Genomic DNA, 15,638 nt, shown 5'->3' on the forward strand with positions numbered 1-15,638 from the left:
ATTTGATCATCAGCATTTGGCCTTACAGTTAGTGACACTCTTTCCTGCAGCGCACATCACAGTTCCTAAATTACCAGCGAAGCTCTTCAGTTAAAACCTTACTGCCTGAGCTTCCTGTGATTATAGTCATTACAACTAAAACAGCTGCAAGGCTGCATAATAAATAAATATCAGCCCAAACGTTGTTCAGAAGCAAACACAGTACTATCGGCACCACACAAAGGCCAAATCCTTTGTGTGGATTGAATTCCACTGTATGTTTCAAAGTTTTAGCATCACAGCAGATATTCCACCACTGAGCCATATTATGAAGAGATGCAGTCTGTTATATCCAGAAGATCAGGCATTTTAAAAAGAGAGTTTTAAACGAAGTTTTAACTTGTGGCTTTTTTTCTCTACAGAGTAACAACCAAGGATTGACTTAGCAACAACTAAGCAGTTGATTTAGCAATAACTGAACAATTGATTTAGCAACAACTAAGCAACACCTTATAAAGTACATTTGTCCCCCTGTTGGACTTTTGACAGACATGTTGTGACTTCCTGGCTGGGATATTCTCCCAGGTGAGTGAGGGACAATTTGTTCTAGACTAGAAAGATTTCTTATGACTGAGGCATTATAAGGTCTTGCCCTAGCACAGGGGTAGGGAACCTGCGGCTCTCCAGATGTTCAGGAACTACAATTCCCATCAGCCCCTACCAGCATGGCCAATTGGCCATGCTGACAAACTGATGGGAGTGCTGGATTCAGGCTATCGGAAAACCCTGAGTCTATGCTGAAATTGAGGCATGATTCACACATTGTATTACACTTTCTAAGAGGAAACGACTTTGTGCAGAAGACCTGAGTGCCATTCTCAGAAACTCTTCCAAAATTCATCTCAGTTATAAAAAAGATTTATAACTGCTATTTGTAGTCTGGAAGCTTGACACTACTACATTATTGTATTAATTTTGATTTCTGAGGAAGGCCGTTTGGTCAAAATGCTTCTGTTTGTTTGGGTCAAAAAAGTGTCCTATTGGACCCTTCTGTGTATTGTAAGTGTGATTTTGTATGTATCAGGTAGGCTACTGTGGGCCTTTTACATGTGTAGATGATTTTAATGTGCAATAAATACGTATGTGGTTTTGACATTAAGTAGTAGTACATTTAGTGGCCCTTTAAACATTTTCTTGACCTTCTAGGTACTTAATTTTAATTTGAATAGGGTCCATGGTGCATAAGGAAAGGGGGCTTAACTACACCCCATTTCCCCAACCTGAAATGGCTCCTGGGAGCCACCATTTGACTATTAAGGAAAGTTACATGCACCGATGGCTACATGCACATTTCCCCATTGAGCAAATCGCAACTCCCCAGGGCCATTTCAGGTCAGGAAAATGATGCGTAAAGGAGATTTGAGTCTCTTTCCTTGTATGCCAGAGTTTACTCCTGATCTAAATCAGCCCCACGTGCCTGGGAGTTAATTTGCCAGCAACCAAAAGCAGGGAGGAGAAAGAAAAGCAGTACTTGAGCAGCCACTCTGCACATGTAAAGATTTTATTTTTTTTCTTTGCATGGCAGCAAAGGACTGAAACGCCCTGACCTGTTTAGCCCAGACTAGCCTGACCTCTTCAGTCTCAGAAGCTAAGCAGGGTCAATCCTGACAAGTATTTGGTTGGGAGACCACCAAGGAATAGCAAGGTTATGACATGGATGCAGGCAACAGCAAGCCTGTCTGAACGTCTCTTGCCTCGTAAATCCTATAATGTCACTGTAAATCAAATGTGACTTGATGGCCAAATTGGGGGAGAGACCCCCTGCAAATGGCTGACTGAAAGTACCTGATAATGGCCATATAGCCAGAGGTGGGATCCAGCAGGTTCTCACAGGTTCCCGAGAGTAGGTTACTAATTATTTGTGTGTGCTGAGAGGGGGTTACTAATTGGTGATTTTGCCACGTGATTTTTGCCTTAGTTACGCCCCTCCTCTCAGCAGTAGCGCGCAGAACTTGAAGCAGTCTAGCAGGAGGTGCACCGGTGTGCGTGGCAGCTTGCGTCTGCGTTGCATTAAGTTCCATGGACGCGGCGCAGCGGCTGCGTCCTTGCCACAGCCCTGCCCAGGAATGCCCCGCCTCCGGAATGCCCAGCTACACCCCCGTTGTGCCCCGCCCAGCCCCACTGGCGCTACGCCACAGTTTGAATCCCACCACCATGGGAACCTGTTACTAAAATTTTTGGATCCCACCACTGCATATAGCCAATACAAGAACTTTCTAAGGTGCCATCAATTTATGTCTGCAACTTACTTTGTGTCCTTCGAGTCTACTGTGAATTCTGGAGTGGATTAGTATGTGGTCATTTCAGGACTGTCTAAAATACTGGCCCGGATCAAAGAGCCACCCGCAAAACAGGGCAAAAGTTATCATTGGTGGTTTTTTGCAGGGAACCGTACCTCAGCTTCGATATTGGAACTTGCTCTAGCAGAATACCATTGGCCAGACAAAACAGAGCTTCATATGTAATGCAATTATGAGTTGGAAATATGGCTACGGAAAAAATCCTAGGAAAATCACCTGAGAAGCCTTCACATCTTTTTCTTTTTTGCTTCAAAAATAGATGTAATTTTACTGAAAACCTTGCCTAAGAAATTTCACACAAATAATTTGATGTATACACATATTGGGAGGGAAAGACATGTTTCACTAGCCAAGCTTCTGTCAAAGCATTGAAACTTCCAGATTATGTATGATCATCCCTAAGGAAAAAAGAAATGGGGTGTTCTTAGTTTTAGAAACAGCAAAAATGCAGAATCTACAATCATGCTCTCCCACTAGAGCAGGGGCCTGCAACCTGCGGCTCTCCAGATGTTCATGGACCACAATTCCCATCAGCCCCTGCCAATTGGCCATGGTGGCAGGGGCTGATGGGAATTGTAGTCCATGAACATCTGGAGAACACTGGATTTAATTTCTACTAGAGCAATGGCCAGTCTTACCTTTAAAAAAATTGTTCAATATACTTCCATACAGATTAAGAAATTGAGGAAAGACCCACAATGTAGAGATGAGAAATTGTGATCTGCGGGTGACATTTTCTGCTCTATACTTATATTTCTAGGTAGGGTTCATTCAAGCTCTTTGAGATGGTATTTTCCCGCAGAAAAGATACTTTCTCACCTGGAGATGGCTGGCCCATTATGAAACACTATAGCAGTGATGGCGAACCTTTTTGAGACCGAGTGCCCAGATTGCAACCCAAAACCCACTTATTTATCGCAAAGTGCCAACACGGCAATTTAACCTGAATACTGAGGTTTTAGTTTAGAAAAAACGGTTGACTCCAAGGCGCGCATTACTTGGAAGGAAGCTTGGTGGTAGTCGGCAGCTTTGCTTTGAAGCAATTGTGCAATGCTTCGAATGGGTGAATCAGGACCCTAGGAGGGTTTAGAAGCAAGCCCCATTGCCAGCAACCGAGCTTACTCCCAGGTAAAGGATTGTGCTTTAGTTCTTCCCATGAAAATCAGTATGGTTTAACAGAACTTAACAGGGCTACCTACATGTCATGCCCAGTGGCCCAGGCCAGCCTAGATGTGTGTGTGTGTGTGTGTGTGGATTTTCGCCCCCCCATGACAAACTCTGTGCATGCGTGCCCACAGAGAGGGCTCTGAGTGCCACCTCTGGCACCCGTGCCATAGGTTCGCCACCACTGCACTATAGTGTCTATTTTGCAGCTCATTTTCCAGGAACAAAACTCAAGCAGATATTTATGATCCACTCAGTCCTTTGCATATGTACATGGTCCAATCCTTTGCATATGGTCCAATCCTTTGCCCATGGACATGGAACTAAGCCCCCGCCCCCACACTTCAGAGGCACTGAATCTCAAGTAAGCAGTCAGAAGACTGTACCTTGTGATTGCCCAAGAGGCGAAACTCTTTTCCCCCAAGGAGGTGTAGAAACGTTATGTATATCTTCTGAGTAGAAACAGCGGTGATTGGAATAACCAATACTATCTGGGGGGAAGGCTTCTTATGTTATTGGCCCTATGAAGTTCTAATTAAGATGAAAGGATCATGTAGTTAGATGTTACATGCATAATATATTTTCCTGTAGGAACCACCACTTTACTGATTAGCCAATTCTAGTAAAATCCTGTAAGTGTTTAGGGAGGTGTCCTATGTTAATAAGGAAGAATGATTTGTTAATCGATTTTGATGAAAAGATTTACAAATTATGCCTGGCAGGGAACTTCCAAGAGGAGGCGGTCCTCCTTGTTACTCATCTAGAAGGAAATCCCACTTTTCAGTTGCATGCGTGTGTTTTTTTTCTTCAAAACCAATGTTTTAGGCATGTAAAAACGTATTTAAACAGTCAAGTTCCCTATGACTGATAAACTAAGGTTGCTTTAATTGAAACACAGCTCATACTTCTTATGTTTTAAATACATTTTTATCCCATCCTTCCTCCAAGGAATTCAGAGCAGCATACACATATCTCCCCATGTTATCGTCACAACAACCCCGTGAGGTAGGCTATACTGAGAGAGAACGGCAAGCCTGAGGTAACCCAGTACACTTCTATGACAGACTGGGAATACGAAGCTGATTTTCCAGAATTCCTAACATTGAGAGAAAATGACTACCCCAAGGTCACCCAGACAGCTCATGACAGGCAAGAATTTGCAACAAAACTAAAATCTAAAAGTTGCCAAAAAACTATGTATGTATGCATGTCCCCAAACACCAGGTGCGTAGCTGCAATGGGGACATCTGGGGCAGCTTGTCCTGGGTGCCGCCATTGCAGTCACGTGGGGAGGTGGGGATGGGGAGGGCGCACATGGGCAGTTCATGCCCCAGGAGCAGTTCCCCCTCCCTTCGTCATTGCCAAACACAATTATAAAACAGTGTAAGTACATAAATTTCAAAATTATTTCAAAATGCAACACATATTAACCCCAAAAGGAGCATTCATAATATATATAAAAACAATTTATAGAAATGTGTACACCTGCAATATATAAAATACAACAAGGTGCATTTTATTTATTGCACATTCAGTTGTTTAAAAATCATTTGCTATTATGAGTTCTTTTTAGTTAATGTGTTTTACTTTTTGAAAAATATTTTCACGTGTACCCTGGGCTATGCAGACCTGTATACACATATATATTTATTTTTCTGCCACTTCTTGCTTTTAAACAGGGATTTGAACCCAGGTCTCAAAGTCATAGCTCAACACTTTAACCACTATACCAAACTGCTTCTTATTAAGATTGCTACTCAAACTTCCAGAATGGTAGGTTAGTCTCTTATGGCAAAACCAGAAAGGAATTTCGTAAGTCTCCCAATTAAATAAAGTTTCGTTGGTTAGCTGTGGGAACCCTGTATATAAAGACTAAATCTCTGACCTACTGTAGTTGGCACCTATGTGAAAGAGAAGAAGTACAGCCAACAGGGTGTTGTGGTTAAGAGCAGGTAGTTTCTAATGTGGAGAACTGATTTGATTCCCCACTCCTCCACATGAACAGCAGACTCTTATCTGGTGAACCAGGTTTGTTTTCCTACTCCTACATTCCTGCTGGGTGACCCTGGGCTAGTCATAGTCCTCTCGGAACTCTCTCAGTCTCACCTACCTCACAAGGTGTATTGTGGGGAGAAGGGAAAGGAATTTGTCAGCTGTCTTGGGTCTCCTTACAAGAGAGAAAGGGGGTACAATCTAAACTTCTATTACAGGAGAGAAAGGGGTTCAAACTCCTCCTCCTCTTCTTTGGCAGCTCCTGGTGCCTGGTTTTCATAAATATTTGTGTATAATTGTTTGTTAGACTTCTACCCTGCCTTTCCCACCTCAGGCTCAAGGTGGCTTTTAAATTAATTAAATTAAACTTTAAAAAAAGAGTTTTGCTGATTAATTGGAGGGGGCCTTATTAAGTAGATTGGAAGGTTTTAAACCAATGCATCTCATTGATCAACTTGGGCTTAGAAGGGGGTAACTGTGCTTCGAATTGTATTGTGAGTGTTGAAGACCAAGCTTTGCAACCTCCACACAATGTTTGTGAACATATGGATTGAAAGTTACCTGCAGTATTGGAAGTGTCACACTTCCTCATTATTTTCTAAGGTGCTGTATTTAAATTTAGCTGCCACTGGGAGATCCAGCAATGGAATTATCATCTTTGGGGAAACCAGCATCGAGAAGGACTCTATTTGCTTCCAAAATATTATCAAAAGAACAGTGAGAGTTGGGGGACATAAGCTTTCAAGAATCAAAGCTGCCTTTGCCAGAAGCTAGGGAAACAGTCACTTCAAATGCCAAACTTAATGTTACTATTTTTAAAGAGTTGGGTCCACAGAGACTCAAATTTCCCACATACACATTGCAATTGCAGTAACTAGATGTGCTCTTTTTAAGGCAGACCAAATGGGCTTGAAATATAACAAAGGGACAAAGGCAGGCTTCTGTTTCCACCCTAAGCTGTCTTCCCATGATAAACCGGCTCTGGGGGAAGTTATTTTCCCAATTTTGCTGCTTCACATGGATTATTTCCCTGACCTTGCAGCTTCACCTCCCCAGAGTTTTCTTTAAAAACAATAGTTTTGTTTGGCAGCATGGTATAACAATTGGACTAGGATCTGGAAGATTTCAAAGATGATGATGATGATGATGATGATGATGATGATGATGATGATGATGATGGCAACGTGCATTCCCCCTTTCTCTTCTGTAAGTAAACTCAAAGGGGCTTACAAACTCCTTCCCCTTCCCCCCTCACAACGAACACCCTGTGAGGTGGGTGGGGCTGAGAGAGCTCAGAAGAACTGTGACTAGCCCAAGGTCACCCAGCTGACGTGTTTTGGAGAGCACAAGCTAATCTGAATTCCCCAGATAAGCTTCCCACAGCTCAAGTGGCAGAGTGGGGAATCAAACCTGGTTCCTCCAGATTAGAGTATACCTGCTCTTAACCACTACACCACTGTTGCTCCCCATGTTGGTGACCAAGAGTTAATCACTTTCTCTCAGCCCAACCTACCTCACATGGTTGTTTTAGGAGAGACTAAAATGGAAGATGAGGTTGTAAACTGGTTTGGTTCCCAACTGGAGAGAAAGAAGGTTTTAAGTATCTAAATAAATATTTTTTTTCTTTTTTAATTAAATATTTCATTTCGATATGATTAAAATTCATTGTTACATATAAAGTAATATGTGACACATCCAATCTTACAACCTGTTAACATCCAATCTTACAACCTCTTAAATTCCAACTAGAGTTTTCTAGTCTGAATAAGATCTAAGATCCAAGTACATTTTATTCTTGTACAAATGACCTTTTTTGTTCTGGGTGAGTTGAGTCTTTGGTTTATGTAATCCAAAACAACTTTCAATTTCCTTCCACACTTTACCGACCAGGGGCATATTTTTAGTGGTTTTTTCCGTTTTTGGCCTGCAGGGGGTGCAGTTTTTAGTCTAGCAGCATCAAAACTTCAGGGTATCTTTAGGAGATTATCCTAAAGAAACCAGCCAGGTTTGGTGAAGTTTGGTTCAGGGGGTCCAAAGTTATGGATTCTTAAAGGTGTAGCCCCATCTCCTATTAGCTCCCTTTGGAAACAATGGGAGATGGGGCACCCCCTTTGGGAGTCCATAACTTTGGACCCCCTAAACCCGTGGTGGCGAACCTTTGGCACTCCAGATGTTATGGACTACAATTCCCATCAGCCCCTGCCAGCATGGCCAATTGGCATGCTGGCAGGGGCTGATGGGAATTGTAGTCCATAACATCTGGAGTGCCAAAGGTTCGCCATCACTGCCCTAAACCAAACCTCACCTAACTTGGTGGAATCATCAGGAGAGTCCCCAAAAAAATCCCTGAAATTTTGTTGCTGCTAGCCTAAAAACTGCGCCCCCTGCAGGCCAAAAACTGAAAAACACTAAAAGGTACAAAAAACAAATCTGAAATTTTTGCTGCCCCTTCCAGGCGCACGCCCGGTGCAACACACACCTCTGGCCCCCTTGTAGCTCCACCTCTGGTGGGGAGAGAGCCATGCATGTTTTGTTGGGGATGGGAGGTGTTTTGTGAGCTAGTGCAAAAAATCATTGTTTGGTGGGGGAGGGTGGCCGCCCATAGCAAGGGGGGGGGCAAACTCAGGTTTTGTCCCTGGGCTCCAGTTTGCCTAGATATGCCTCTGCTACCAACTATCTGTTATGTACCAAAGATGTCAACTTTGCCAGTTATCTAAATAAAGACCCAATGGAAGCTTCCTGGAAATGTCAATTACGCTGCAGCCCTAAGATCACAAAAGTTAATCACTGGAGATTGTAGTAGAATTGGGATGTGGGAAACTCAGCTCCAGGATGGTTTTCCAACTAAGTTATCCAAAGGACTGCTTTGACTAGATGGTGCTACAAAGAGGGATCCCTGTGCAGTGGAAGGATTTGGCTTGTTTACAGCTCTCAGAAGCTTGGGTAGTGATTGGCATCCCCTCCTGAACTTGTGAAGCTGATAGGCAGGCCTAAGGCAAGTCTCTGCTGCTCTGTGGTCCAGTGGATGAAGATCCTTTGTCTGGGCCAACAAAATACCTTGAACCAGCTCTGACTCAGGTTCAGTCTATTTTCACCTAACAGAGTAGCCTTGATTGAGTCAATCTATGCCACAGAGCTGTTGTAAGATGAAACTCCTTCAAGGAAAGGTGGAATACCTATTAAGAACTAGTATTTTTTTTTTCAAATTGGATACTCACTTGCCCTGAAAAAAATAAACATTATTAGAAAGGAATCAGCGCTCAGGAGTGGAGCTTGTGTTGTGTAGGCATTAGGTCCTCAATCCAATCTGTAATACCTCTTGATAATGGAGACTGAAAAAGACCCCTGAACAGGTTTCGAAGAACAGTGAGCTACTGCATGGTTTGAAGGTATAACGCAGTTTCTTATGCACCCAAATAGGATCACCAAATCCCACTTCCTGATAGAGGACAGAATCATCCACACATTAACCTATATCTGTACCACATATTGAACCTAGATGTCAAAGTGTCATCCAGGTATAGAGGACCACAAGTTTAAATATTCTTGCAATGACCTCAGGTAAAATGCTTCACTAAAGTACCAAAAAAAGAGAGAAGAAGATGGTTTATTTTATTTTTATTTTACTTCATTTGTACCCCACCTTACTTCCCAGTGGAGACCTGAGGCAACTCACATAATTTTCCTCTCCTACATTTATTCCCACAACCACCCTTGGTAATACCATTACAAATTATCTCAAGGAGGTTCTGGTGGGTTTTCCGGGCTGTGTGGCTGTGGTCTGGTGGATCTTGTTCCTAACTTGACCTACCAGACCACAGCCACACAGCCCGGAAAACCCACCAGAACCAGTTGAATCTGGCCGTGAAAGCCTTTGACAATATCTCAAGGAGGCTTTATTTTAAATAGGGCTAAGGGCTGGTAAGCCAATAAATAAAGTACTTGATGGCTTCTATGTTCACTGGACTTGGGATAGGTGGTGGATAGAGAAATGTGGTGTTGGTTTCATTGATCAGTATACACAAGTTATTGTATTTGCACTATTATGAAGAGGAGAGGGGCCCTGTATTGAATCTGTGCTTTCCCACCAAAAAACACAAGAGAGAAATTATTTGCTTGGGCCCTTCCAACATCCGCTTAAGCTATCACAAACCAAAGGTTCTGAATGTTTACAGGCAAGTTGCTTTACCAAGGTGGTACAAATGGCTCAAGGAAGTGAACTGAGCCACATATGACAGAGGATGGTGTAGGAAAGCCAGTAGCTAATGAAGTTTTATTCAAATACAATATCCTTTGTTTATTGCAGGCAGGAGAGAGTGAATCCCCAGGTGGCTTACAGGAAAGCGACAGCAATAGTGAGAATATTTACATACTTACAAAAAGGAAGTCAAGTAGTTGGTAGTTGCTAATTGGGAGCAACTAACCCCAATGAGAAGTAGGGTTGCCAACTAGCCGGAATAAAATACACAATTGCCTTCCTTGAGATTGAGATTGCAAATGCCTTAGCAGACCAGGTGCTCGGGAGCAGCAGCAGCAGCAGAAGGCCATTGCTTTCACATCCTGCATATGAGCTCCCAAAGGCACCTGGTGGGCCACTGCAAGTAGCAGAGTGCTGGACTAGATGGACTCTGGTCTGATCCAACAGGCTTGTTCTTATGTTCTTATGTTCCTTCTGTAGCAAGGGTAAAATCAACAAGTGGCATTTTTCACATCAAGTTACAACTTTGAAAAGAACTCCCTGATGGTAAGGGCTGTTCGACAGTGGAGTACACTGCCTTAGGGTGTGGTGGAGTCTCCTCCTTTGGAGGCTTTTAAACAGAAGCTGGATGGCCATCTGTCAAGGGTGCTTTGATTGTATATTCTTGCATGGCAGGGGATTGGACTTGATAGCCCTTGTGGTCTCTACCAACTCTAGTTCCATGATTTATGTAGGGTTTTCAAGGCCAGAGATGTTCACAGGTGGATTGCCATTGCCTGCCTCTGTTGTTCTGTTGTCTCCCATCCACATAATAACCCGGCTGACCATGCTTAGCTTCTGAGATTTAACAAGCCTAGCCTGGGCTAACAAGGTGAGAACTTCCACAGCATGGTGACAAGCATTTTCACTTGCTAAGGTGAAGGAACCAAGCTACTGTTAAAGGTAGAATAACAGAAGCTGGCTGGGAAGCTGGCAATCTTGTGTGGAGAACTTACCATGGAGAACTTACCATGTTAAAAAACAGGAGTTCAATGGCACCCTATTGACTAACATTCTAATTCCCATCTAACCTTCTGGATTCTGAAAGTTACTTCTTCAGATACATGTAGTGAGACTTCACTAGGCAGACATTTATGTATGAGGTTAACAGGGGGGGTGGATGGTAACCAGCTGGGTCCAAGGGCCTAGAAATGCAGGAAGTATGGTGGTGGAGGAAAGTGCCATTGTCGCAGCCTATATGGCAAACCTATAGGGTTTTCAAGGTAACCAACCCAGCAAAGGTACCCTGCCATTGCCTGCCTCTGCGTGACAATCCTAGTGTTCCTTGCTGGTCTCCCATCCAAATACTAACCAGGACTCACCCCTCTTAGCTTCTGTGATCTGATGACATCGGGCTAGCCTGGGCCATGCTGGTCAGGATTAGGAAGTATGGGGTGAGGTATAATTTGCAAAATTAAACTATACCCAAGAAAAATCATGTCCTCACATTTCACTAAGCTAGTTAGAGCCTGCAGAGGCTGAGAAGTCTGAGATTTCTCTAATGCCAATGTAGCATAACGTTTAGACTAGGATCTGGCAGACTTGGGTTCAAATTCCCACTCTGCCATGAAGCTTTCTGGGTGATCTGAGGCCAGTCTTTCTCTCTCAACCGCACAGAACTGTTGTGAAGATAAAATGGAGGAACAAACAATTTACACCACCCTGAGTTAAAAATAAACAAACAAAGAAAAACCCTTCTCTGATAGCAGGGGTCAGTCAAATAATCTAACATAAAGTACAACATTTGGCGATGTGGAGTGACGAAAATGAGAAACCTAAATGGTGCCTTTGTTCCGGTCTTCAGCAAGAACCACAACCCCAAGGAAAGTTCTACAGCACAAACTCCACAGGAAATGACCAGCCATTGCAATCAAAAAGAGCTTCCAGGTGGCTTGGGGGGTCAATGGGATACGTAATCTGACCCATGGGGGGGCGGGGTCCCCCATGACACAGTTGATCCCAGGAGAACTCCAAAACAGAAGACAGAAACAGAAATTGGGGGGAGGGGGAGGGGGAGGGGGAGGGGGAGAGTCATAGATCTTGCTCTTCTGTGTACAGCTTGAACGCTGCCTTTCTCATTCACTTGCCTCTCCTTGACCAAATATATTAACAAGCAAACCCCTTGCCAGTAGCTTCATGGAGCAACCGTTACTCCCACTCTGCTCTATGAACCTTATCCTTTTCCTCTTCTCCTCCCCCCCCCAATAAAACAAACATCTTCTAAGTGCAGAAGGCTCCTGTTCAATTTCCTAAGCCAACCTCCTCAGAGGAAATAAGAAAGGACAGAAGGAAAACCCCGCATGGTTTTGCCAGTTTGCACCCCCCCCCCCGAAGGATTTCCCATCCTCAAAAAAGAAAGGTAAGGGGTGCACTCCCCACACAGCACAGGTTAAGGAGGAGGGGGGGACGGAGGGGAAGGTTCAGTGTTGAATGGAGACACGTTTGAATGTTAATAATCAGCCTCAAGGGCTCGCTGGTCACTCTGGCGCGAACCCTGGTCTGCCGCGGTTTGTTTTCCTAGGAAGAGAGCGTCGGAAGCACGATCCCCAGACAAACCAGGTTTCCAACAAGGGTAGAGGTGGGTGGTGGGGAATAAGGAAAGCCAATTGCGATCCTCCTTAAGGAGGGGTGGGGAAGTGTCACTCTCGTAGAGGAAACCACCGCCAACCCACCGTAACACAGCAGGAATCTCCATGCAAAAGGAGTCCCTCCATGACACAAAACCAGCTTTCCCCGGGAAATGGCCTTCCGTTCCCCTCCGCAAACGCCAGCATCAAACAGCTCCCGCCCAGCCGATCCTTTTTAATTGTAAAGACGCGCGACAAGAAATCTACACACGGGCAGCTTCCCCGAACAACTTACCTTGGAGATGGCTCTTCGGGCAGAGTCGTGTGGTTTTATTTGCCCTGCTGTCCGAGCAACGCCCGGCCACAAGAGCAACTGCGGAGAACTAGTGGAAAGGGAGCGGAGCCGGCTGGTCAAGAGCAACCGCGCCTCCAGGCTCTCTGCGCGCTTCTGGTAGGTTTCGAGGCGAGGCTTTCCAAAAGGGGGCACTAGATTTCCCCCTGCTGCAGGGGGCGCCTGCGCGTCATCGCCTGCCGGTGGGAGTTTGGGGACCCCCCCACCAAGCAGATCATAGGAGGAGGGGTCACAGATTCACGGGAGCGTTGCCAAATCCTTCTGGAGAAAATCAGACCCCGGGTCATTCCAAGCCACTGTCATAAACTCTCCCGGCCGCGTTTCTCAATTGGACGCAATTGGGTATGCGGGGAATTACCACCACCCCCTATCCAAAGAAGCCAGAAGAGCTGAGATTTTCCTTCCAAGTCCAGCTTCCGACGTCTTCTGTCCCTCCCAGATTCAGCTGGGTTTAAAAGCAGCTTGTTAAACATCGGGCAAAAACGTCGCCGGAGAGCATCGAAGTGGTGCAGCCACTCTTTGGAAAGAAAGGGGGGAAGAAAACCTCAGAAACTTGCATCAAGAAGAGATCTGGAGTCAACCGATGGGTGGAGCGACAGGAGGGAAGGCGGCCCCTTTGGGGATTCAGCAGAGCCTCGGAGCAGAGGAGGAGAACGGCGAGAGAGAAAACGCGCAGAGTTCATGCAAACCCAACAGGTTGCAAACCCAACACCCCACCCCACCCGGTCGAAATTGCAGATGCTGCCTGTTGTAAAGCAGGACTAGAAGTCGGCAGAAAACGTGGAGACCAGCCTTTTCCGCCCTTCCGGTGGTGCTGTCCGCGGTGCTGAAAACCTTTTCAAATTGCTCATTATCAGCCAAATACGCACACTGTGACACACACTCTCCATTAGCTGGACCACATCGTTGGCTCGTATCACCATTCTTCGCTTCAGTCCTCATGAATAAAGCCTTGCACTTTTGGGGCCAGCTTTTTAGAAAAGCTTTAACCTTTTCCTGACCCCAGATGAACTGGGTTTTTGGGGGGTGGGAGTGTTGTGAGGTTTCCCGGTTGTATGGCCCGGAACACGGCCATTCAGTCCATACATGCTACTGGAACACGGCCATACAGCCTGGAAACCCCACAACGCTCAAGTGATTCCAGCCATGAAAGCCTTCACAAATACATTTTTTTAAAATGAGAAGGATAAAAAGGTAGTAGTAGTAGTAGTGGTGGTGTTGAAGCCTTCATTGGCATTGTAAATTACAATAAACATTTATCAATAAAAAATAGAATGCATCAAATATACAGTATACACATACAAGTAGTTCCCATGAGTTCTGTTTGTAATTCCAGCTCTTATCAATAAAAAGCCCAAACGTAACCACCAAAAGCTACAATCCATTAGTGCTTACTGTTTTGCAGTTCAGATAAAAAGTGACATCTGATAATGAGACTGCAACATCTTTCTATAAGTCCTCTGCACTTGCTTGGGTTTGGATATCAGGGGTCCTGGGTTGGTTTCTAACAGAACTGCTTCCCGACAGATTGAGAAGTGGACTGATTATACAGTGTTATAGATTTCCAAATCTAGCATGGAATAAATAATACTACTAGTTAGGAAAAAATACACGGTGAGCTGAAACATAAATCTTCAGTTCATAAGCTCAGTTAGTAAACACAGAATATCAGTAGCCATTATATAATGTAGCCAGCAGTATTGATATATTAGTACTAACAATTTAATGCTTAATATCCATCTAAGTAGGATAAAAAGGTGGTGGCAGAACTATATTTAGAAATGCTTGCAGATTTGTACTCATGTGGATGGCATTCATGCAAAGGATTCTGTCGGATGTTTTACACCAAAATGCCTGAAGAGTCAGAAACATGTTGGGTGACAAAGTGCGACATTCAAGCCTTGTAATAGTTCAGCTCACAGTGACCCCAGGGTTGCCAGTGGCAAAATCTTTCCATGATCTGAAGGCAGACAGGGCTGAGTGTTGCATGCAAGGGTTGGCTAGGCCATTCTGTTGGTATTATCTGTTTGATTTTTCAGCTTTTGCAATAGCTGTACTGTTCTTTTTTTTTATTATCTGAGGATTGTCCTATAAACATCTTGCAATTTCTGGTGCATGCACCTTTCCCCCCTCAATATTCAGAGGTTTCTCCCCTCCTTTGTTTTTCTTCTGTATTCTTCTGGAGATTTTCAGTATGGCTCAATGACAGCAACTTTTTGCTTATAATGATGCTAAGCTAAACTACTAGTAGATACTTCTTAACATGATGGGTGGTCCTGTGTTGGAGCAGCAGTGGCGTAGGAGGTTAAGAGCTCGTGTATCTAATCTGGAGGAACCAGGTTTGATTCCCAGCTCTGCCACCTGAGCTGTGGAGGCTTATCTGGGGAATTCAGATTAGCCTGTACACTCCCACACATGCCATCTGGGTGACCTTGGGCTAGTCACAGCTTCTCGGAGCTCTCTCAGCCCCACCTACCTCACAGGGTGTTTGTTGTGAGGGGGGAAGGGCAAGGAGATTGTAAGCCCCTTTGAGTCTCCTGCAGGAGAGAAAGGGGGGATATAAATCCAAACTCTTCTTCTTCTTCTTCTTGCTTGGGATGATTATGAACACATGAAGAAGAAAAGGATTAATTACACCTTGCAAGTCTCTTCCGTTATAGGGTACTGATGTAATTACTATATCCTAGAGGATTACATTATTAAGAAACCGTGTGGTATGTTCAATGATGATGAAGGGCTTAAGCTGAAATGGATTTCTATTCTTAACAAATGCTCTATGGATTTGATGTTACTTTTGATAGAAAGAATCCAAAAAAGAAACTGAGACGTTTCTTCCCATATCAAAGATGCTTTTGAGAAGTTAAGCACTAATAGCAACTCATCGGAGGCTTAAGTTAAGTCAGTGGAGAATGAAGGACATTAAGATTAAGAAATTTAAAAGGGATGAATAGGATTACAAAAATGGCATGGTGTATCTAGGCCGACTA

General features: G+C 44.2%; 1 protein-coding gene across 1 annotated transcript in view; it reads right to left on the bottom strand.

Moving 5' to 3' along the window:
* The window catches only part of FAM163A (family with sequence similarity 163 member A), a 97,405-nt gene extending 84,696 nt beyond the window's left edge, over positions 1-12,709 (bottom strand). The window contains exon 1 of the mRNA XM_048496000.1: positions 12,595-12,709. The gene's annotated coding sequence lies outside the window, so the exon portion shown is untranslated. The remainder of the gene's footprint in view (positions 1-12,594) is intronic.
* Between the last annotated feature and the right edge of the window lie 2,929 nt (positions 12,710-15,638).

Source organism: Sphaerodactylus townsendi, linkage group LG05 (assembly GCF_021028975.2).
Source record: "Sphaerodactylus townsendi isolate TG3544 linkage group LG05, MPM_Stown_v2.3, whole genome shotgun sequence".
In the NCBI taxonomy this organism is placed as follows: Eukaryota; Metazoa; Chordata; class Lepidosauria; order Squamata; family Sphaerodactylidae; genus Sphaerodactylus; species Sphaerodactylus townsendi.